Below are 22,761 nucleotides of genomic sequence, written 5' to 3'. Positions count from 1 at the left end.
GCAATCATTCAGGTGAGCAACCATATTAAGAGGACAGATTTAGGCGGGATGATCTAATTTTAATTTTGGACACTCAGAGTTTTAGAATGTATAGGAGTCAAAGTGGAGATGTCTGTGAATCACTTGGATATTTAAATCCATAGATCTGGGGAAGTTTATAGCAGATATCAGAACATCCGGGAATGTGGCAGGTGAAGCTCTGGCAGTGAATGAGCTCAGTCCAAGTAGAGTGTGTAAAGGGAACAGCAGTGAAAACAGGTTGAAAGCTGGGAGAACAGCAGGTTTTAACAAAAAAACGCTAAAGGAAGGAGGGAATCCTTTCATAATGTATGCATATATCAAATCACCACAATGTACACTTTTTTTTTTTTTCAACGTTTATTTATTTTTGGGACAGAGAGAGACAGAGCATGAACGGGGGAAGGGCAGAGAGAGAGGGAGACACAGAATCGGAAACAGGCTCCAGGCTCCAGGCTCCGAGCCATCAGCCCAGAGCCTGACGCGGGGCTCGAACTCACGGACCGCGAGATTGTGACCTGGCTGAAGTCGGACGCTTAACCGACTGCGCCACCCAGGCGCCCCCACAATGTACACTTTAAATATATTACAGTTTTATTTGTCAATTATATCTCAATAAAGCTGAAATTTTAAAAAAGGGTCAAGGACAGTAAGAACTCAGGAAACAAACTAGGAAGAGCCAACCAGCAATGTCAAATGCAGCCTGGAGGGCCATTAAAATAAAAAATAAAAAGCCTCCTTTGGATTCAGCAATGGGGTGGAAGTAGGCAGGATGGTGGTTTTATTGAGGTTTGTAATTTCGTGGAAGGTGGATGCCGGAGAGCAATAGGTTGAGCAATAAAAGAGAACCGGGAGATAGAACATGTCAAGACGTTTGGCCAAGTTGAGAAAGGAAGACAAAAGAGGAATGGAGAAGAATGTGGCATTGAGAGCGTGTTTTATTTTTTTAGGGAAAGAGATTCCTTAACATGCTTAGATATAGATGTGAACGGGTTTCTAGAGAAGAAGAAATTGAAGATTTAAAAAGTGTGGGAGGTTGTGGCTTAAGCAAGTCACACCACCAAGTGTGGTTGTTGTTGGCTTAAGCAAGCCAAAGGAAAACAAAATAAAATAAAAACATCCAAAACTATGAAATCCAATATTTTACACGTGCAAAAGTCTGAATTTCATAGGACCTAAGAATCCGTGACATAGTTGACATTTGCACACATTTTTTGAGATTTGCATTTTTTGACATTTGCATACATTTGAAGATCAAATGATCTTCCTCATGGAGAAAGGATAGTTTGTTTTAATAAAAGAATGTCAATATCATCATCTTCTATTATCAATTACCAAGAGCCCACAGGGTTTATGCCAATGTGTGCAAAAAGAGGGAGTCACAGGCAACCACAAATGAATTCCTCAAATTGATTAATAGATTAGTCAAAAGATAGATATTCAGTCGCAATTACCTTCTAAGATACCACTGACCCCAAATACAGTGTCCAAAATTAGCAATTCACAAACAATAGAAGTTTTCTTCATATCCAGTGGTGGATTGGGAAGGTTTAAAAACATGAAGCTTGGGCCACGTGGGTGGCTCAGTCAGTTATGCATCCAGCTTTAGCTCAGGTCACGATCTCATGGTTCATGGGTTTCGGCCCTGCGTTGGGCTCTGTGCCGACAGCTCAGAGCCTGGAGCCTGCTTTGGATTCTGTGTCTCCTTCTCTTTCTGCCCCTACCCCACTCACGCTCTCTCTCTCTCTCTCTCAAAAATAAATAAACATTAAAAAAATAAAAACATGAACTTTTCCATTGCTTCTATAAAAGAATGATAACAATAAGAATGATATACAAAAGGAGACTTTATTAAGGATGAAATGTAAAATTTTATTAAAAGAAGTAGTAAATATATTTACAGAGCCATTTGAACAGGGAGTATTTTAGCTCTACTGCTCACCTGGAAAAATTACTTAATCCCTAGAATCCTCAATCCTTTCGGGAAAATTGAGATACCTGTGCCTCATGGGGTTGTTGGAAGGATGAAATGAAATAATGCATGTGAAGTGCTAAGCATTGTACTTGGCATAGTGATCATTTGTTACATGTTTGCTGCTATTATTTTTAGTGGTTTTTATTTTGTCCATTTTGGTCATGTTAATATGTGTTTTTCCTTATTTTGTTAGCAAGAGTTTTTAGGAAGACCTGGAAAATGAGAAGCAACCAAGACATGGGAAATCAGCAGATAGTGCTAAAAGAGACCTCTAAAGAGAGTTCCCAACATTAGTGATGATCACCTGTTTTTGAAATATATTTACATTTAGGAAATTTGGGAAATCGCAATAGGTGTATTAACACATGACTTCCTATTTCCATCACGTCGAGCTCTTCAGGGTCACCTTCACACGCCAAACTTCAGCCAAGCTCAGAGTAGCTTGTGCAAGAAAGATCTCAGCTCTCTGGAGCTCTTCCTTAAGACTTAACCTCCACCCAGTCCCCAGGGCTCCTAGAAAGAGTTCTCTCCCAGGAGCTCTCTCCCGTCCCTCTCGTCTGGACAGGAGTCTAGCAGAATCTCTTTTCCTGACAGAACAGAAGTGTACGTGACGCCCTTCCTGTTCTCCTTCCAATGGGTGAGAAAGTGGAAGAAATTATTTTAGCTACTTTTTTTTTTCATGTTTAGTTCACAAAATGGTTGAGGCAGCCCTGACCCATTTCTGCATTTTTCTATGAAATCTGTTTTTGTGTGTTCAAGAATTTTATACTTAATATTCACATCTCTAGTCTGGTCATGCCAAGAAAAGGTGAGGGCAGCTGGGGAGGCCAGAAATGAAGGGAGCACAAGACAAAGTTCTTCCCAGTTAGTAAAATAGCATAAGCGACCCTCTCCACCTGCCCTGACTCCTTCTACCTCCTCTCTCCCCCTCCCCGGCCCCTATCCCTGGTTGAAAGCAGGCTGGGTCTGGAGAGCCTCTCACACAGATTTGCCATTTGCTTCTCTGTTTGTGCCCACAGGAGGGACTGGCCAGAACAGGATAGATTGTCAAGCTGTGCTGGGTGGGACTGCTGGTCACATGACCTTCTCTGTTTCCCCCACACCAAGTAGGGTTCCAAGACCAGTAGTATCAGTGTCTCTTAAAAGCCTCACCAGAAATACAGATCTCAGGCCCTGGCCCTAGCTTGCTGGCTCAGAATCTGCATCTTAATAAGATACTCCCAGGGATCACTATGAATATTAAATTAAACCACTGCCTTAGAGACTCAAAGGATACTTTTGGGATTGGAGGAAATTCAGTTCAAGAGTTATCAAACATATCAGAACTCCTTCTCTTGGAGTCCTGGCCCTGGATCCTCAAATCGGTACTCCTCTAATACTCTAATGTCATCCCCAATACAGCATAAATATCAGTTTATTTGTCCTTTTCCCCCACTCGATGGAGTGTCCTGAATTTCCAGGTGGTATATTTTCCATCTCTGAGCATGTTTGTTGGATGGATGAATAAACGTACAAATGAATGAGGCTTTCATATGAGGTTCCAGGGATACTTTTATTCAGTGCTTTACTCTTTGTTGGCTTTGAAGCAAAGAAAAAGCTGCTTCTTGAAATCTTTCTTGTCCTCTGATGTCACCAGGCAATATGTTTGCTTGCAACAGAAAATGCACTTACTGTCCTCTTGTAAATGGTAAACCCTTTACAAACATTTTCATTGAACCATAGTATCTACTCATAAAAGTGCACATATCATAAGTGCATAGCTCACTGAGCTTTATAAACTGAACACACACCAGTGCAATCAGTACCCAGATTAGATACAGAGCATCACCACCACCCCACTAGATGGCCCCCTCAAATTCTCTCCTATTCTTTATAAGCCTCGCTCCCTGGAGGTAATCACTGCTTGATTGCTAACAACATATTATTTCTACCTGTTTTGTTATTTATATTTCCTTTACTTAAAAAGAAATGTACAGTAGGTACTCTCATGCCTGGATTCTTTAGCTCTTATATTTGTAAGATTCTTCCATATTGTTATGTATAGTTCTGGGTTATGTGTCCTCATTGCTGTGTAGTGTTACATGTGTGGGTAGACCACGATATATTTATCTGTCCTAGTGTGGATGGACATTAGGATAATTTTCAGTTCTGCATTACTGTGAATGGTGCTGCTATAGCACATTCCAGAACATGTCTTTTGGTGGACATATTGCAGCCAGGTTTGGATGTGCTGCTTTGACCCATGCCAGGTCCCATTCCTTTGAGACCTCTGCAATAAGCCAAAACTCATTCATTGCAGCAACCCAGGCTCTCTCATTATGGACTCAAACCCAACAAGCTCCCAGCTGGAGTAGGGAAAGGTGGATCAAGCAGGAAGGGAGGCTGTTTTCAAGTTACGAGAAAAAAATTTTCTTCACAGGGACGCCTGGGTGGCTTAGTCAGTTAAGCTGGCTCTTGGTTTCAGCTCTGGTCATGATCTCACGGTTCTTGGGTTCAAGCCCCGCATGAGTTCAAGCCTCACATGAGTTTAAGCCTCACATGAGTTCAAGCCCTGCACGGGGCTCTGCACTGATAGCACAGAGCCTGCTTGGGATTGTCTCTCCCTCTCTCTCTGCCTCTCCCCAGTGTGTGCTCTTGCTCGCTCTCTCCCCCTCTCAAAAATAAATAAATAAACTTAAAAAAATTCTTCCCAAATGCTGATCTAAATCATACTTTATTTTCTTCTCAGTCCCTACTGTTTCTTTTCTAGGTGCACCTGATTGCAAGATTCAGCCTCACTGGGGTTTTTTCTGACTCAGAGATTCCGGCTCTACTTACATTTTTCCTGCTAAGTAGCCAGTGGTATTTCATCAAAGTAGGTACTTACACCTTTTGTTCTGATGGCTTAAAGCATGTGTGGGGTTTGATTTCAAAACAGTATTTCAAAAACAGTATTTCTGTCTCAGGTTGGTTGGCGTTGAGCCCAGTTTCTCTTGTTTGCCTGCAGAGCAGGGGTGATTGCTATTTGCTTGTAAAATACGTTTGCAGCAAAGACCTACCTAAAAGTCTTTCCTTCTAAACATTCTTCTCCTTTACAAATTTGTGTTTGAAGAACTAACTAGTATTTTGTCATTTCTTATAAAAGGCCTCTTGTGCTTTGTATTTGGAATTGAGCAAACCCAAGTAAGAGGCTCATATAGTTGACTTCTCATGTTCTCCGGCAGGTGTGTGCCTTAGTACTTCTCCAGCTGAGCCATGCACGTCCCCTCACCTCCCCCCACCCTGCTTTCCACTTCCCTTCCAAGTGCTGCCTCCTCCGGGCATCCAACACAGACCCTTCTCCAGACAGACTCTTCTCTTTCCCAGGGGTGCACCCCACTGTTCTCCCCCAGGCCAAGGTGCTGGACTGATTCCCTGCTCACTCCTCTCTCCCCTGTTTGCTGGCCCCCTTCTCCAGAAATATCTTCCCAATGTATTGTCCTTCCCTTGTTGGTCCTGAAGTTTTCTGAATAGGAACTTTATACACACACACACACACACACACACACACACACACACAGAGTTAACCCTCATTATTTGCAGATTTCATATTTGTGAGTTCATCCACTCACTAAAATTTAGTTGTTACCCCAAATCAATACTTGAAGCCCTTTCATGGTCCTTTGTGGACACATGCAGAGCAGGGAAAAAATTGAGTTGCCTGAGGCTCACATTCTCAGCTGAAGCTGAACAAGGCAAAGCTGAGCCTTCTTGTTTCTGCCTACAACTTACACTGTAAACAAGTGTCCTTTTTGTGGTGTTTAGTGTCATGTTTTTCACATTTTTGTGCTTTTGGGGGGGGTCATTTCACTGTTCTAAATGTCCTCCAAGCAAATGCTGAAGTGCTGTCTTGTTTTCCTAAGCACAGGAAGGCTATGATATGCCCCATGGAGAACATACATGTGTTAGAGAAGCTTCGTTCAGGCCTGACTCACATTGCTGGGGGCTATGAGTTTGATGTTAATGAATCAACCCTGTATTAGATAAGGTGTCTTTGGACAGAAGCACACATAAAACAAGGTTATGTATTAAGGCGCTCCTGGGTAGCTCAGTCAGTTAAGCGTCCAACTTCAGCTCACGTCATGATCCCATGGTTCATGGGTTTGAGCCCCGTGTCGGGCTCTGTGCTGACAGCTCAGAGCCTGGAGCCTGCTTCAGATCCTGTGTCTCCCTCTCTCTCTCTGCCCCTCCCCTACTTGCACTCTCCCCCCGTCCCTCTCTCTCTCAAAAATAAACATTAAAAAAAATTAAAACAAGTTATGTATTGATTGAAAAATGCCACCAAAAGTTCACAGAACCCCACTGTGTTTCCCCTGGGAGCAGTGGTTCAGGTTTCACTAATTCAGTGCTCACTGCAACTTTATATAGAGCACAACCACAGCAAGTAAGGAGAGTCAACTGTACATATTCTTGCCCTTCCAGTCAGTTCACATTTGTTTCTTTCAACCTCTCTCTGTTCCCAAAGCAGTTAAGGTGGCAAGCTTTCCCTGGGGATACCTTACTCTCTCAGAGCACCCAGCTCAGTACAATGTGGTAGGTGGGTCCTCAGTAGATGGGAAAGGAATCCAAGAAGGAGGGGAGGGAGGATGGGACAAAGGAAGGAGGGGTGGGGGTGGGGGGGGGGGGGAAGAACAGTGGAAGCTGAGATTATTGCTTGTCAAAGAGAGCTTGGATTCCCGGAATTTCACAGTCCTCAAATGCTTCCTCTTTATTTCCGAGAGGAATCATTGAACTAGAATAACATAAAATTAGAAATTGAGTGCTATTTTGTGATAGCTTTGGCTTTTATTTCTGCTCTTTAAGGAATCACACAGAGCAAATCTTCCAGATTCTTTGGAATTTTAAAAAAATGTTTCCTTTTCCTCCTTCTACCCACTCTTCACCCGTTGTTGTTCACTTGGAGCAGGAAAGCCCTATAATTCCCCAACTCTAGGCCAAAGGAACTGTACTCAAGGCAGGCTTAAATACAACTCTGAGATATTACCAGACACCTTTCATGGGTAGCAAGCAGCATGGATATTGGCTTGTCCTTGGGAAGTTCATTACCTTATTGGGCAAATGAAGACCATAAAATGAAACCGCTAGAGAACAGAGTGGGTGACTGAATAATTAAAGGGTATTCAGGTGGACCAGTCCACAAATGCTGTAGGAGTTCAGTGGAGAGGTCTGTGGGCATCTTTCTGGAAGCAGTGAGGCATGCATGGAAACATAAAGCAGAGGTCTCATTTTTTTTAAATTGCTAACCAATATCAATAAAAATTTAGGGGGGCACACCCTCAAAAAATGTGGGTTTCTTTGCTTGTTTATAAATTCTTTACATGTGCTAATGTAACTAATGAATATCTCATGGCACAAAATACATTGGAGGAAGGGTCATGGTCAATGATAGTGAATATAAATCCTTAATTTTAAATAATCATCTTCATAATTTTGCTTTGCATCGTATAGAGCTACCTTCCTGTCAGATTTGATTTGATCATCATTGTTTCATTTTGTTCGTTAAATCGAGGTAACCTACCTTATCTTGGAATAGAAGCATAAGTTCTGCCATTTTCGTTTGCTTACTTATACTTACACGGTAACTTCTGCACTGAGGCTGCAATCTGTGAAACCTAAGCATAGCATTTCCAATTACCTGAGCCTCCAGAAAAGTCATGAGCCTGCATAGGGGTTTGGCCAGGGGCAACAGAAATAATGCCAACCCACCGAGAAAAGTTAAAGGGACAGTAGAAGAACAAAATACAGTTGTTTATGATTACATCTCACAAGTTGTATCTGTGAAGCAGACCACTTTCATAAATAAAATTAGAGGTTTAGTATTTCCTGCCTGTACCCAAATGATTGCTGCATGCATTGTCTATCCTGCTTTGGAAACCTCTCCTGAGTGAATGTGTAAGGTTTGGATGGGTAATTGAAAGGGACAGTAATTCCTAAGACATTAATGGTTAAGAGCATAGTCAGATACCAAATGCAAATTCAGAAAAATAGCTCACACTTCTTGAACCCCCAGATGTATTTCCAAAGGACGAATCCATCACATTTTACTTGTGATGCCTATGTGCACTGGGGCTGTGCATTCCACCCTGGCCTAGTGATCAGGGCAGGGATTCATTGAGGTTTTCTGTCCCCTAGAACCGGAAGAAATCACAGCCACTGGAAACTTACCTTTCCAGGTTAAACTAGCATCACTGAGCCTTGAAAAGTGACGTACCATCACCTCTGCCATATTTGATTGGTCACACAAGACCAACCCTGATACCATAGGAGGGAACTACACAAAGACATGAATACCAGGAGGTAGAGGACATTGGGAGCCTTGTTGGAGCTGGCTACTGCCACGAGGTAGGCATTATTATCATCCCCATTTTACAAAGGAAAAAACCGAGGGTCTGATAAATAAGTAATTTGCTCAAGTCACTAGCTTGGAAAAAGCAGACTGTGGGTTCCAACCAGGGAGTGTGACCCCAGAGCACATCCTTTTTGAGCACAGCACTGTAGCCTGATCTCACCGCAGGCCTTTTTCTAACTTCCTTTCTTCACCCCACTGCATGAAACATTGCAAATGAGATAGATTTCCTTTTGCTTAGACCATTTCAAAAGTCATTGTTTCTTAAGGGTGGAGGTTGGAGGGTTTCCAAAGAAGGAAATACAATGAGAATATCTGGCCAAAGTCCCTAACATGTACACGTTAATTAATTAACTAAGAAAATGTCATCCAGAGACTGAGAATAACAAGACCATTGACCCGATTTCAGAATCTGACATTTACAAAATGATCACAAGGTAGTGGGTTGTGTGTACATCCTGTTCCATTTCTCCCTTCCTGGTTGTTTCGGTCAGGTTGTCTCACGAGTCTGGGTGGGCTAAATTGAGCAACATTTTGCTAAAATAAGTCTGCAATATTAGACCTTAGGAAACAAAAGCTGGAAAGAGAAACTACATTTCCTATAAAAAGTGGAACTATTGGATAACATCTTGCCAACAGTATGACTGGATAGAGGGCGATCTATGTGTGAGAAGGAGTAGGACTATATATGATGTTTAATGTTATCTGTATAAATGATCATGAGAAAGGTAAAGTTTTGTTGTTCTTTTGTTATGATCTTTTCTTAACCAAATCTGTAGTTGCGCTAAATTGTAGGCCATCATTTTAAACTAGATATGGCACGGCATTCATCAATAAACACATTTTGTTTTATTTAGTAATTTATGTTAGCATTTTCTCTATGTCAGGCCCTATTCTAAGTGCTTTAGACATATTAACATAATTTTTAAACTTCTTTTTTACAACAGTTTGAGGCATACAGCATAAAGATTTGATATTTGTGTATATTGCGAAATGATCACCACAATAAGTCTAGTTAACATCTGTCACCATACCTACAGATTTTATTTTCTTGTGATGAGAACTTTTAAGATGTGCTCTTTTAGCAACTTTAAAATATGCAAGAGTATTATTAACTGCAGTCACCACGCTGCACATTATATTTCCGTGACTTATTTATTTATGACTGGAAGTTTGTACCTTTTGACCCTCTTCATGTATTCTGTCCACTCCTCCTGCCTCCAACCTCTGGCAACCACCAATCTGTTCTCTGTAACTCTCAGGTTGGTTTTGTTTTTAATTCTATATATAAGTGAGATCATATGGTATGTAGGTATATACTTATCTTTCTCTTCCTGACTTAGTTCACTTATCATAATGCCCTCAAGGTCCATTCCTGTTGTTGCAAATGGCAGGATTGTTTTTATGGCTGAACCGTGTGTGTGTGTGTGTGTGTGTGTGTGTGTGTGTGTGTAAAGGTAGGTATATGTGTATATATGTGTGTATAACTGTATGTATACATATACACACACAGACATACACATCATATTTTCTTTTTCATTCTTCCATTGATGGACATTTGGGTTGTTTTCATATCCTGGCTATTATAAATAATGCTGTAATGCACATGGGGGTACATATATCTTTTCAAGGTAGTGTTTTCATTTTCTTCAGATAAATACCCAGAGTGGAATTGCTGGATCATATGGTAGTTCTATTTTTTTTAAGTTCTTTTTTTTTTTAAATGTTTATTTATTTTTGAGAGAGAGAGAGAGAGAGAGAGAGAGCAGGGGAGGGGCAGAGAGAGAAGGAGGCACAGAATTCAAAGCAGGCTCCAGGCTCTGAGCTGTCAGCACAGAGCCTGATGTGGGGCTCAAACTTACTATCTGAACCATGAGATCATGACCTGAGCCAAAGTCAGGTGCTTAACCGACTGAGCCACCCAGGCGCCCCATATATATTTTTAAGTTCTTAGCTGATTAATCCTCTCATGAAAAATCTGCACCATCACCACAGATAAAGTCACTGCAGAACCTTTATTCCTTCTGTTTTCCAATCTCCGGCTCACTTGTTGCCCATACCAACATTGGCTTCTGCAGTCCCCCTGACTTCTTCATTCTGTTCTTATGGTCCTTTCCCTATTTTCTGGAGGTCTGTTTCTTCTCATACAGGCCATGTCTTGCAAGTCTATGCCTGGGTTCATTTTTCTGTGCATCATCCAAGGAACAATAAATTATGCTTAAGCCAGTTGTCTCGCCACCACCAAAATGTGTTCTGAATCCAAATACAAAGATGGCATCTGGTGTGGTCTTGTCCGTTCTGGCTAGTTTTCCCTGAATTTCTGTCTTAAGTACTGTTGCCTTTCCAGGGTGAAGAACATCAATGAGCAGTTGTTTCCTCTGAAGTAGTTGGTTGGTCATGAACTTCCTGGCCCAGATAGGTACTGCGTCCTTCTTGATGGTGGCTGAGCTTCAAGCAGCCAGGGAGGAAAAGAGAATGACTATATGGTAGTTCTATCTTTAGTTTTTTGAGGATCCTCCAGACTGTGTTCCATATGGCTGCATCATATTTATATTCCCACCAACGGTGCACAAGGTTTCCCTCTTCTTCACATCCTCACCAACACTTGTTATGTCTTGTCTTTTTGATAATAGCCATTCTAACAGGTGTAAGGTAATATCTCATTCTGGTTTTGATTTGCATTTGATTTTGATTTTGATTTGCATTTCTCTGATGATTAGTGATGTTAAGTGTTTTTTCATGTGTCTGCTGGCCATCAGCATGTCTTCCTTGGAAAAACGTATTTTCAGATCCTTTGCCCATTTTTTTAGTCAGATTTTTTTTTTTTTTTTGCTATTGAGTTGAATACATTCTTTATATATTTTGGATATTAACCTCTTATCAGATACATGATTTGCAAATATTTTCTCCCATCTGGCAGGTTGCCTTTTCATCTTGGTGATGGTTTCCTTTGCTGTGCAGGAGCTTTTTTGTTTGGTATAGTCCTACTTGTTTATTTTTGCTTTTGTTGTCTTTGCTTTTGGTGTCCAATTAAAAAAAAATCATCACCAGGACTGAAGTCAAGGAGCTAATCGCCTATGCTTTCTTCTAGGAGTTCATGGTTTCAGGTTCTACACTTAAGTCTAATCCATTTTGAGTTTATTTTTGTATATGGTATAAGATGGTGGTCCAGTTTCCTTCTTTTGCATGTGGCTGTTCAGTTTTCCCAATACCATTTATTGAAGAGACTGTCCATTCCTCATTGAACATTCTTGGCTCCTTTTGCCACAAATTAATTGACCATATGTACTTGGGCTCACTTCTAGGTCTTCATTCTGTTCCATTGATCTATGTGTCTGTTTTTGTGCCAGTGCCATACTATTTTGATTACTATACTTTGTGATGTAGTTTGAAATCAGGGAGCATGATGCCCCCAGTTTTGTTCGTCTCTCTGAAGATTGCTTTGGCTAACGTGGAGTCTTTTGTGGTTCCATGCAAATTTTAGAATAGTTTGTTCTGTTTCTATGAAAAATACAATTGGAATTTTGATGGGGATTGCATTGAATTTGTAGCTTGCCTTGGACAGTACAGAGGTTTCAAAGATTTTAATTCTGATACTATGTTGAATAAAAGTGGTTAGAATGGTCATCCTTGTCTCATTCCTGATCTTAAATGAAAAGCTTCCAGCTTTTCACCATTGAGTAGGATGTTAGCTGTGGGCTTATCATAGATGACCTTTACTGTTTTACATATTTCTATTAATCCTGACAACGACCCTGAGAGGTAGGTATGATTACTTTTCCCATTTTACAGACGGGGAACCTGGGGCACAAGTGCTGTCCTGGTTAAGTTCCACATTACACAAGTTACAAAATAACCTAAGGTTAAGTAACCAGCCAAGATTACACAGCTAGTAAGTTTCAGAATTGAGACCGGGTTCCAACCAGGCACTAGAGCTGCAGAGCCTGGCTTTTAGTCAAGCTTTTTGCCTGGAACAAAATATGGATGCCTAGGTCATTCTCTTTTGTGATCTCATAGGTCGTTCTTGCCACTAGCATCCCCTCCCTCCCATTCTCACCCCTTCTCTTGCCTGACCAGCAATTTCTACGCTTTTTTTTTTCCCTAAGAGTCAATTCATGTTTACCCTCTACTATGAAGCCTTCCATGACTTGGAAGTCATAAAGATTTATGCACCTATTTCTTTGTGTTCTTAATATGCTTTGATCATTTTATTGAGACATGGGCTATTTTTTAATCTACTCGGCTTCTCGTCTACCTTCTCTGTTACCAGTTCTGTGATGCACCTCTCCCCCATGGGAGGTGGTCCGTGTGACCTGAGGCTTTCCTTAATGCCACAATTCAGAGGCAACCATGTCAACCAGGTTGGTCTAATCCAAGTGAATCCTGGGACATGACAGGAGCTGGTGGAGAGAAACACATGGTTCCATTTTAAGTCTAGAGCTGCCGGCAGCCTTCTGTCTTCACACTGTGCCCGAGAATGAAGCCAAACTGAAGACAGGGAGAAAGGAAGGAGAGTGAAAAAGCCTGCTGGAGACATTGTTTGAACCTCTGGGTCAAACCCCACCTAAATTCAAGATACACCTTTGGACTTGATGAACTAGACTTCCCTTTTTCAGCTTACTCCAGATGGAATTTTCAGTCATTTGCGACCAGAGGAATACTAACCAGTAGATGTATTCTACCATGTATCTATAACTATTTGACTGTACCAATGTGAACTAGACCATAATTCTTTGGGGGCGGCAGATGCTGAATAAATATTTGTTGAATGAATTTAGCTGAGGAGTGTTTTGGAGGGAACTGAGCCTAGAGCAGGGACACCTGTATGGAGGCTGATGAACTTAGCTGGTACAAAATATAATCAAGGGACTGGAGTGTGGGATTGAAGAAAAGGGACAGGAATCAAAGAATGAACCAGGCAGTGGTACAGAATGGGGTGCACAATAGTTACATTGAAGCTCGCGTGCTACCCCATTCTGTGTATTTACGTACCATTCTGTGTGTGTTTTAGTAGACTTCTCTTGAGCAGCCAACTAAATTAAATTTCATATTGCTAGCTGGTTATTGCCTGTCTAAATTACCCATCTCTGCCAGTTTGTCACAGTAGAAAAAATAATGTTAGACAGAGGCTCACGTATGAGCCAATAACCGTGATTATCACAAAAAAAGGAGCTTTATTAAACAACATTCAGGTCTTCCTAGGGATAGGATTGGGAGTTGAGAGGCCCATACAACTCAGCGAGTGGTGATAGGCAGCTCCTGGACAATGTAATGGAGCGTCAGCTGAGAGCAAAGGCCCTGAGTAAAATGGAAACTGGGTGGTGAAGTTGTCCTTGCCTTCCCTAACCACCAGCTAAGAGGACATCCAGTAAGAGACCCTGAGAGTTATGTGCAACAGCACCCTACAGCCAGCTCCAGGACCCAGCGGAAGGGAGGAACAAGGCGCCTCTTTGCTTCCCATCAGCTCACCTAAAAAAGGAGCTAAGTCCTACTTAGCCTCATCTTCACTCTCAGCCTGCCCCGGGACAGGCCAGAGGGCAAGGGAGGTACCATCCGTTTTGCTCTGGGATTATTGTACTTTTGGCCTCCTACTTTGTCACTGACCTGCAGACTGCCAGCTGCAAGGTGGATTCTGGATAACTTATGCCCAGATCAGCCATGGAGAAGACTCCATTCTCCGGGATAAAGGATCTATAGCAGTACAGATGGTCCATTCTGTGATGATGAAAATGTTCTGTATGCAGTACATTATGACAGCATCAGCCACAGTGGCTACTGGGCACTTGAGATGAATTGATGGCTAGTGCAATTGAAGCATTAAAATTTTTAATTTAATTTAATTTTTAAAATGAAAATTTAAACAAGTACCAGTGGTTGCCGTATTGGATAGCACAGCTCTATAGTTTCTTTCTCTCTCCTCTCTCTTGGTTTGCCTCTTCGACCTATTTCTTCACCCGTCCCTCTCCCTTCTGCTGAAATAGCTTCTGTGGGATATGGACTTTCACATTCTGGGCCAGTGCCCTAACCCAGTGGATGCACAATGAGTCAGTCAGTCTTTTAGCTAAAGAGGAGGATTCTTTTTTTTTAAATGTTTATTTATTTTTGAGAGAGAGTGAGACAGAGCGTGAGAGGGGGAGGGCCAGAGAGAGGGAGACACAGAATCTGAAGCAGGCTCCAGGCTCCGAGCTGTCAGCACAGAGCCCGACGTGGGGCTTGAACTCACAAACTGCGAGATCATGACCTGAGCCGAAGTCGGAGGCTTAACCGACTGAGCCACCCAGGCACCCTGAGGATTCTTGATCATGACTCAGAAACATAAAAAATAAAATGGTATGCTATCATTTCAAATTGTTAGTATTTTACACAACTCCCTTAGCTGGTTATTTACTTCTTATTAGGGAGAAACTATAAGAGCAGGAAAGATGCCTGTAAAGAGTTCTGGAGCCAGACTTCCTGGTTTAAGATCTGACTCTCTCACTTATTAGCTGTAGGCTCTTAGGCAACTTACTGAATTTCTTAGTATCTCAGTTTCCTCCTCTGTAAAATAGCAATAATAATATTGCTATATTATTGTGGTGGGTTGTGGTGAATCTTAAATTGTGTGTGTGTGTGTGTGTGTGTGTGTGTGTGTGTGTGTGTGTGTAAAGCACATAGGACAGAGATCAGCACATAGCAGGTGTCAATCAACATTTACTAATATTATTCCCTCTTCTTGGCAACCTTCTTTGCACAGAGCAGGTGCTCAAAAGAAGTTTGAGAGAGTAAGGACTGGATTAAGTGTGTTGCCACCAGGTGGCAGTAGTGCCTCACTTATAAGGACTAACCAAACCACCAGAAGACTTCATTGGAGTCGGGGAAACTCCCTCCTTCATGAAGTCCCAGATGCGGTATGAAGAACTGAACCCCTTTCCTCTTCTGTCCTTCCTTTTCCTCTAATATCTGCCCTCTCTCTACTGTGATAAACCTTTCCTTCCCCTTGCCCCCCGCCCCACCCGTGTATTAGCCTGCTAGGGCTACCGTACAAAAGACTGGATGGCTTAAACAGCAGACATTTTCTCACAGTTTTGGAGGCTAGAAGTTCAAGATCAAGATATCTTCAGGGTTGGTTTGGGTGAGGCCCCTCTCTTGGCTTGTAGATGGCTACCTTCTCACTATATCCTAATGTGATTCTTCCCTAGGCACATGCAGAGAGAGCGCTTTGGTATTTCTTCCTCTTCTAGTAAGGTCACCAGTCCATATTAGATTAGGGCCCTACCCTTATGATTTCACTTAACCTTAAATACTTCCCTAAAGACCTATCTCCAAGTACAATCACATTGGGTATTAAGACTTCAGCATATGAGTTTGGGGAGACCCAATTCAGTCCATAATACCACTTTTATTTATAAACTCTGTTCTCATACTTCTTACTAATGTAGCTTTTCTTTCTTACTTCCTGTTATTCACCCATCCTTGAATCTTTATATGGCTTTTCTAGGACTTGTACAGGTTGTAGCTGAACAACTCTAGGGGGCATCATTCGTATCATAGCGTACATTTGCATATTACGACAGCATTGAGGCAGATGGCAGTAAGATGTCTTGAAGAAGAGGAGTCTTTTTTAAATTCACACAAAGGTGCTGGCCCCCTCCACTGTGTTCCTATCCTCATCATTGTTGCTTCAGCTTCTCTCCTTCCTTACTCTCCTCTTTAAGCTGAACCTGCTCCATGTTCATAAAGAGATTAATTCATCACAACACACATTATTCAGTACCTTAGGGCCAGGCTGTCTTGTGGATACCAAATGGTGCACCCTACCCTTGCACCTTTAACCAGCCAGTCCATCCACACCCAGCAGGACAACACCCAATGGAATGAGCCTCCAACAGTCCTTGGATCACTCACTGTCTGCCTTTCCCTTGTACAGACATTAGGACCCAGGCAGGGAAGGGAAGAGGAGACATGTAGTATTGTAATGCAAACTAGCATTTATTGAACACTTACCATGCGCTGCACACGGTTCTAATTCTCTCTGCGTATTACATTTAATCATCAAAACTATGCTCTCATTTTCTAGATGAGAAAACTAAGCTGTAGACAACGGGCAGAGACTCCTAATTGTTCCCTAATTTCTGTCTTCTCTATTTTTCTTTAAGTAATTGAAGCTGATGGATTTTGGCTAGACCCAGGGGTGCCCAAGAATGGCCACATTTCTCAGCCTCCCTTGCGGTTTGATGTGGCCACATTACTTAATCTGGGCCAGTTGGATGTGAATAGAAAAGGCTGCAATTTCAGTGTTCCATCCTTGAAAGGAAGCTTCTTGCTCTCTTCGTCCTCTTTTCCTTGTCCCCATGCTTGGACAGTAGTGAGCCAGCTTTGACCATGGAAACAAGGACCATAGGATGAAGAAGAGCAACGACATAGAAGGAACCTGGTCTGTACACGAGCTTATGGGACAAAGCCATGTACATGCTGACCCTAAATCTATCTTTAGATTATCATGTGAATAAGAAGTAAAGTTGTCTTGTTTGAATCACTATAGTTTGGGTGTCTTTATTACAGCATCTTAGCATGTTCTTTCACTAAAATGGAGAAGTTAAGTAACATGCCCAAGATCACAAAGGTAATAAATGACAGCAAAAGGATTTTAACTCAGGTAATGATTTGAATCTAGAACCCAAGCTAATTGTACAATAATCCAAAGCCTAAGCTTAACCACTAACTGTATAATAAGATCTTATTCCTCCAAAAGTCCATAATCTCCAGGCAAGACCACCCCTTGTATTGGGCTTTGAAGGACAGTCAAATGGGCTGTAAAACACAAACTGTATAATCTCTTCATTGAATACCTGGAAACCCCATGATTATTCCCTTCTTTGGGGCAGTAGAGATCTGGTTAAAATGTAAACACAATGTGGGAGGGGCAACACAAAAATCCATTATAACCATGGAACTCTTGGTACTAGGTAATTCCTCATGCTATCTGACCTCTCAAGGTTGAGACAGAAAGGGATAATGGACACGCAAAAATTTTTTTTTCAATATATGAAGTTTATTGTTAAATTGGTTTCCATACAACACCCAGTGCTCATCCCAAAAGGTGCCCTCCTCAATACCCATCACCCACCCTTCCCTCCCTCCCACCCCCCATCAACCCTCAGTTTGTTCTCAGTTTTTAAGAGTCTCTTATGCTTTGGCTCTCTTCCACTCTAACCTCTTTTTTTTTTTTTTCCTTCCCCTCCCCCATGGGTTTCTGTTAAGTTTCTCAGGATCCACATAAGAGTGAAACCATATGGTATCTCTCTTTCTCCGTATGGCTTATTTCACTTAGCATAACACTCTCCAGTTCCATCCATCTTACTACAAAGGGCCATATTTCATTCTTTCTCATTGCCACATAGTACTCCATTGTGTATATAAACCACAATTTTTTTTATCCATTCATCAGTTGATGGACATTTAGGCTCTTTCCATAATTTGGCTATTGTTGAGAGTGCTGCTATAAACATTGGGGTACAAGTGCCCCTATGCATCAGTACTCCTGTAGCCCTTGGGTAAATTCCTAGCAGTGGACACACAAAATTTAATGGAATGCCACAAGGGAGGTGGGTAAAATAGAGCATGGGAGAACAGAGAGTCCAGGAAGGAAACAGAAGAATCCTTTGCCTTGAAAGAAGGTGTGGTAGACAGAGTAATACCCACCCACCCTCCAGAGACATCCATGTCCCAATCCCTGGAACTGTGAGTAAATTACACTACAAAAGGGATTTGGTAAATGAAGGATCTTGAGTTAGAGAGATTATCCTGGATTATTTGGGTGGACCCAGTCTAGGCTCAGGGGGCCTTATAAGGGAAAGAGGGAGGCAGGAGAGGGAGAGTCAGAGAAGCCAAGAGGATGACAGAAGCAGAGGTCAGAAAAAGAGAGATTTGAAGATGGTACACTGTGGCTTTGAAGAGGGAGGAAGGAGCCATGAACCAAGGAAAATTCTCCCCCAGAGCCTCCAGAAGAATGAAGCCATGCCAACATCTTGATTTTAGCCAAGTCAAGCCCATTTGGGACTTCTGACCTCCGGAACTGTGAGATAATACATTTTTTCAAACCACCAACCTTGTGGTACTTTTTTAGCAATAGGAACTACTTATACAAGGAGTGTGGTTGTCTGGGTCCCTGAGAGACACAAGTGGCACATGAACAGACTGTAAGTAATGGTTTTATGGAGGTCAAGGGCACCACAAAGTGATGGAGAAGCACCAAGAGATTAACAACAGCAGGAAACCAGTACCATCCTGAGGCCTGAAGGGCATGGAAGAAAGAAGGGCATCACTGAAGACCGGCAGCACTAGAGCCATGGAGAAGACACCCAAGAAGAAGCTGAGGCCACATGGGCTGGGCTGTGGGTTGGGCACATCTCCCAAAGGTGTCTGTTAGGTACAGTAAGCTCTGACGGCAAAGAATTCTTTTGTCCCTAAGAAAAGATTCACAATGAATTCCTCAATCTCTGAGGTCAAATCAGACAATATTAGAGTTAATGAGGAAGGTTCTCCATTAGACTCCCTTATTTTTATGTCTTTCATTCTTGTTCTAGCCTATTCTTTGTCTTGCATATGTAAAAATGCCTTTAGTGATTATGACTTATGCTTCTTATTTCAATACATCCTTTTAGTGGAAAAATATATATATAAATGGATTATAGGGTATAAAAAGAAATGCAGTTATCCATGCATGCAAAAGCTTAGCTCATTGGCCAAAGCTGTAAGCTGAGTACCTCCGTGCACCTTGGGGCAGTGACCCATATTTCAAGCAAAGTAGCAAGGGGAATATTTCAAGTGTCTCTAGTTTTAATATAGTGCATAGGTAGTGGCTACCCTGACCTTGCAAGTCATACCTAGAATCAATTGGGGGAATGTGCAAGGGGACGTGGGTACTTTGATCTTTTCATAGTTTCCTTCTTGGTAAATAAATTTATATTTCAAGCTGAATCTCATCTTGCAATTTCCTGCCAACTTTAGTTCTCTGTAAACCTTATCTTTTCTTTTTCCACCTCTGCCCCCAGCCAACAAACACCTTACCTTTTTAATTGTGTAGATTTAAATACAATGTTTTAGAGAAATGAAGCATGTGATAACAGTTCCTGCAGCCCTTCCCCACAGCATGACATTAATTTGGACCTCTGTTTTCACTCAAACTTTGGAATTGCCCCCTGATTTATATTAAATATACCTACATTTGAAGACTTAGAGGTAATCTAAGTGGAAACAGCTTGATTCTCTAAAGAAAAAATAATAAAAATCAGAGTAAAATAATTATAAGCAAATTGGAAGAACAGACTCAATTTTGTCACCAATAATTTTTAGAATTTGTAGGGTGTCATTTGTTATTACTCTCTGTTTCCACATCTCCAGCCAAAACAAGTTCTAAGCACATTTGAATGTATTTTTATAGATGAAGTCAATGAATTTAACATGATCATTTTTTAAAACTTTCAAATCCAGATAAATTATGTAGTGAAATCTCATTCATTTGGATTTCGCCCATGTTTGCCATGATTTGGATACGAGTTGGTTTAAAGTTTACTTTTCCAGTTACTGGGGGAAAGGGTTTACTAGGAAAATAATATAAATATGATTTCAATCTATTTAAGAAGTCAAATGGCTTCCAAGTACTTGAAAAAGCTTTGACATTTTCAATTTGCATGTAAGTCATTTACTTTGATAATGACAAATGATTATCAAGGTTCCTGACTTCACTGATATTTACGTTGGACTTTGTAAGTCTACAAAACATTTCTGCGAGTAAGAATTTTTGTTCTCACTGTATAGAGACATTCATTCATTTTTTCATTTAATAAATATTTTATTGAGCACCTCCTATGTGCCAAGCATTGCTCCAGGTGCTAGAAAGAAAATGGTCTGATTAAACTGGGACCTATAAACAGGTTATATTCATCCTCTTACCACCACCACCCCCACCGTGTCATCCCAGTAGGTACTAAACCTGGAGGGCCCTTTAAGCACAGAGTGTATGTCTTAGCTACCTGACTCTCAGAATGCCCCGTATCTAGAACTGAGCTTGGCATATAGTAGCTGCTCAATAAATGTTTGTTGAATGAAACACTTCTGACTCCCAGTCCAGTGCTCTTCTGCTATCACACATCTAAGACTTGTGTTAGGTGCTGGGCTACAAAGTATATCTCAACTAATCCTCCAAATAATGCTAAGAGGTGATAGTATAAGTCTCTTCTAAAGTGAAACTCAGGGGGCTGAAAGTAACTTGACCAGGGTCACGTATCTGATAAGTGGCAGAATCAGAATTTGGGTGCAGGAGTGTTTAATTCCAATGCCATACTACCCTATACTGCCCCCAGAGCTGACTTGTAACTATTAGGTAGCTATGTGCTAAAATTCAAGATCCACAAAGGCAGGGATTTTATACTTTGCTTTGTTATTACTGTATTTCCAGAGCCAAGAATGTACCTGGAACACTTTGCCACCATGTATGCTCTTAAAACATATATATGTAGTATAAATAAATTATTTAATTAAAATGATCTGACAGGACATCCATTTGGTAACATGTTGTTTGACATTTGTTGTGTTACTGATAATCACAGGCACTGTCAGTTGCTATTTCTTCCATCACTCCCATTGGAATAGCTCTGATTTTGTGTCCATCTTGCTCAAATATGACTCAAGGAAGAGGCATCCTATTCCTGCTCTAAGCCAGGGATTTTCAAGTAACTGTCGTTTGGCAGTGTCTGGAGACACTCTTGGTTGTCATAATAGGGGGACGGTTGTGCTTCTGACATCTAGTGGGTAAAGCTCAGAGATTCTGCTAAACATTTTGCAGAGCCTAGGATAGCTTCCTACAATAACGAATCATCAAATCCAAAATGTCAGCGGTGCTGAGGTTGGGAAACCCTGGTCGAAGCCAATCGCGGCGTTTCCATTTCTCACGCAGTGAGTGCTTTAGATCCGATCATGTGAAGTAATTCTGGTCAATAAGACATGAGCAGAAATCCATGAGGGGAATGGGGCAGAGAATATTGATTACCTGCCCTTATTCATTTTTCCTTTTTAGTAGTAACACCCCTTCAGTGTGAGCTAGGCATATGCCCATCCACAAAACCATACTGCTCAGCCTCCCTTGCTGCAGGGTATGGCCATGTGGCTGTTTTGGCCAAGGGGATATGAGAAGAAGTGTTGAGTCTCATTTCCAGATCGTGTGTTTAAAAGGGGATTGCTGTGCTTCACTTTTTCTCCTTTCCACTTCCCGCAGACTGGGAGGTGATATTGGTGATTCAACTTGAAGACACAGCGTGACTTCAAGAGTAGTAAGACAGACTTACTCGTATTGGGATTGGTACATGAGAGATAAACACGCTTCTCTCTTATTCAAACCATCATGTTTTTGAGACTTTCTGTTTTAGCAGCTTGACTTGTATTCTAATATGGAGTGCTTCTGACTAAGCTTTTCCGCTCTGATAAAAGACACACGTGTACCTACACACACGCACACACACACCTGCACACACACAGGAAATGACTGTCCAAAAGACGATGTGGGGTTTGTGCAGAATGTCTGGAACCATGAATGCCATCTTGTTACCATGAGGTAAGGTAGCCAGAGGGACAAAGCTGACCTTCCAAGTGAGAATGGTATGGGATGGTTGTAAAAAAAAAAAAACCCATCTTTCTAGATATTGTTGAAGCATTAAATTAACTAACTTCGCTTCTGCCCTACCACAAGACTTCTTGTTAAGCAACATAGTAAATTCTCAATATCATTTAAACTATTTAAACTTAAAAAAAAAATATAGCCCTGTCCTAATTAATTCCCTTTATGTACTCAAGCATAAAGATATTACATGTCATTATAAGTACTCAGATGTTTTTTGGTTAACTTCTATGGCCTTCTTCCTTATTTTCTATCCACTTTCAAGTTAATCTGAATCTGTGAGATTTCTTTGCTGGAGGTGAATATGTTGGAAAAACATACACTACCAGTCAGTCCCTTGAGGAAATGAGGATACGGAGAGCATTGCCCCTGAAAATGCTTCCTGGTTGGAAACTAGAAGAGCCACTTTGAGCAGGTAGAATGAAATCGAATAAGAGACTCAGCTTCCAAGCAGTCAAGAGTAGGACTGCCACGGGGAATTGTGTAGGCTGTGAGCTGCAGCAGGCAGGATTGGGGTGGGGTGGGGTGTCTTAGGGAATGCCGGTTCCATGTCAACGGTGGCCCCTAGTGTTCTGTAGTGCACGACCTGTGTAACTACCCTAGGTCATCCCACATTAGAGGGTGCCCATGTCCAGTATTTTTTTTAATTTTTAAAAAAGTTTTTATTTATTTATTTTGGGAGAGCACAGGCGGGGGAGGGGCAGGGAGAGAGGGAGAGAGACCCCAAGCAGGCTCCACACTGTCAGCACA

At 41.5% G+C, this 22,761-nt stretch overlaps 1 pseudogene; it reads right to left on the bottom strand.

Moving 5' to 3' along the window:
• Positions 1-10,400: 10,400 nt before the first annotated feature.
• On the bottom strand, positions 10,401-14,071 carry LOC121040050 (40S ribosomal protein S24-like; annotated as a pseudogene).
• Between the last annotated feature and the right edge of the window lie 8,690 nt (positions 14,072-22,761).

Source organism: Herpailurus yagouaroundi, unplaced genomic scaffold (genome assembly GCF_014898765.1).
Source record: "Herpailurus yagouaroundi ecotype Mexico unplaced genomic scaffold, PumYag 182, whole genome shotgun sequence".
NCBI classification, from domain to species: Eukaryota; Metazoa; Chordata; class Mammalia; order Carnivora; family Felidae; genus Herpailurus; species Herpailurus yagouaroundi.
Note: the sequence above shows the minus strand (reverse complement) of the source record. Positions and strands in the feature narration are given on the sequence as shown.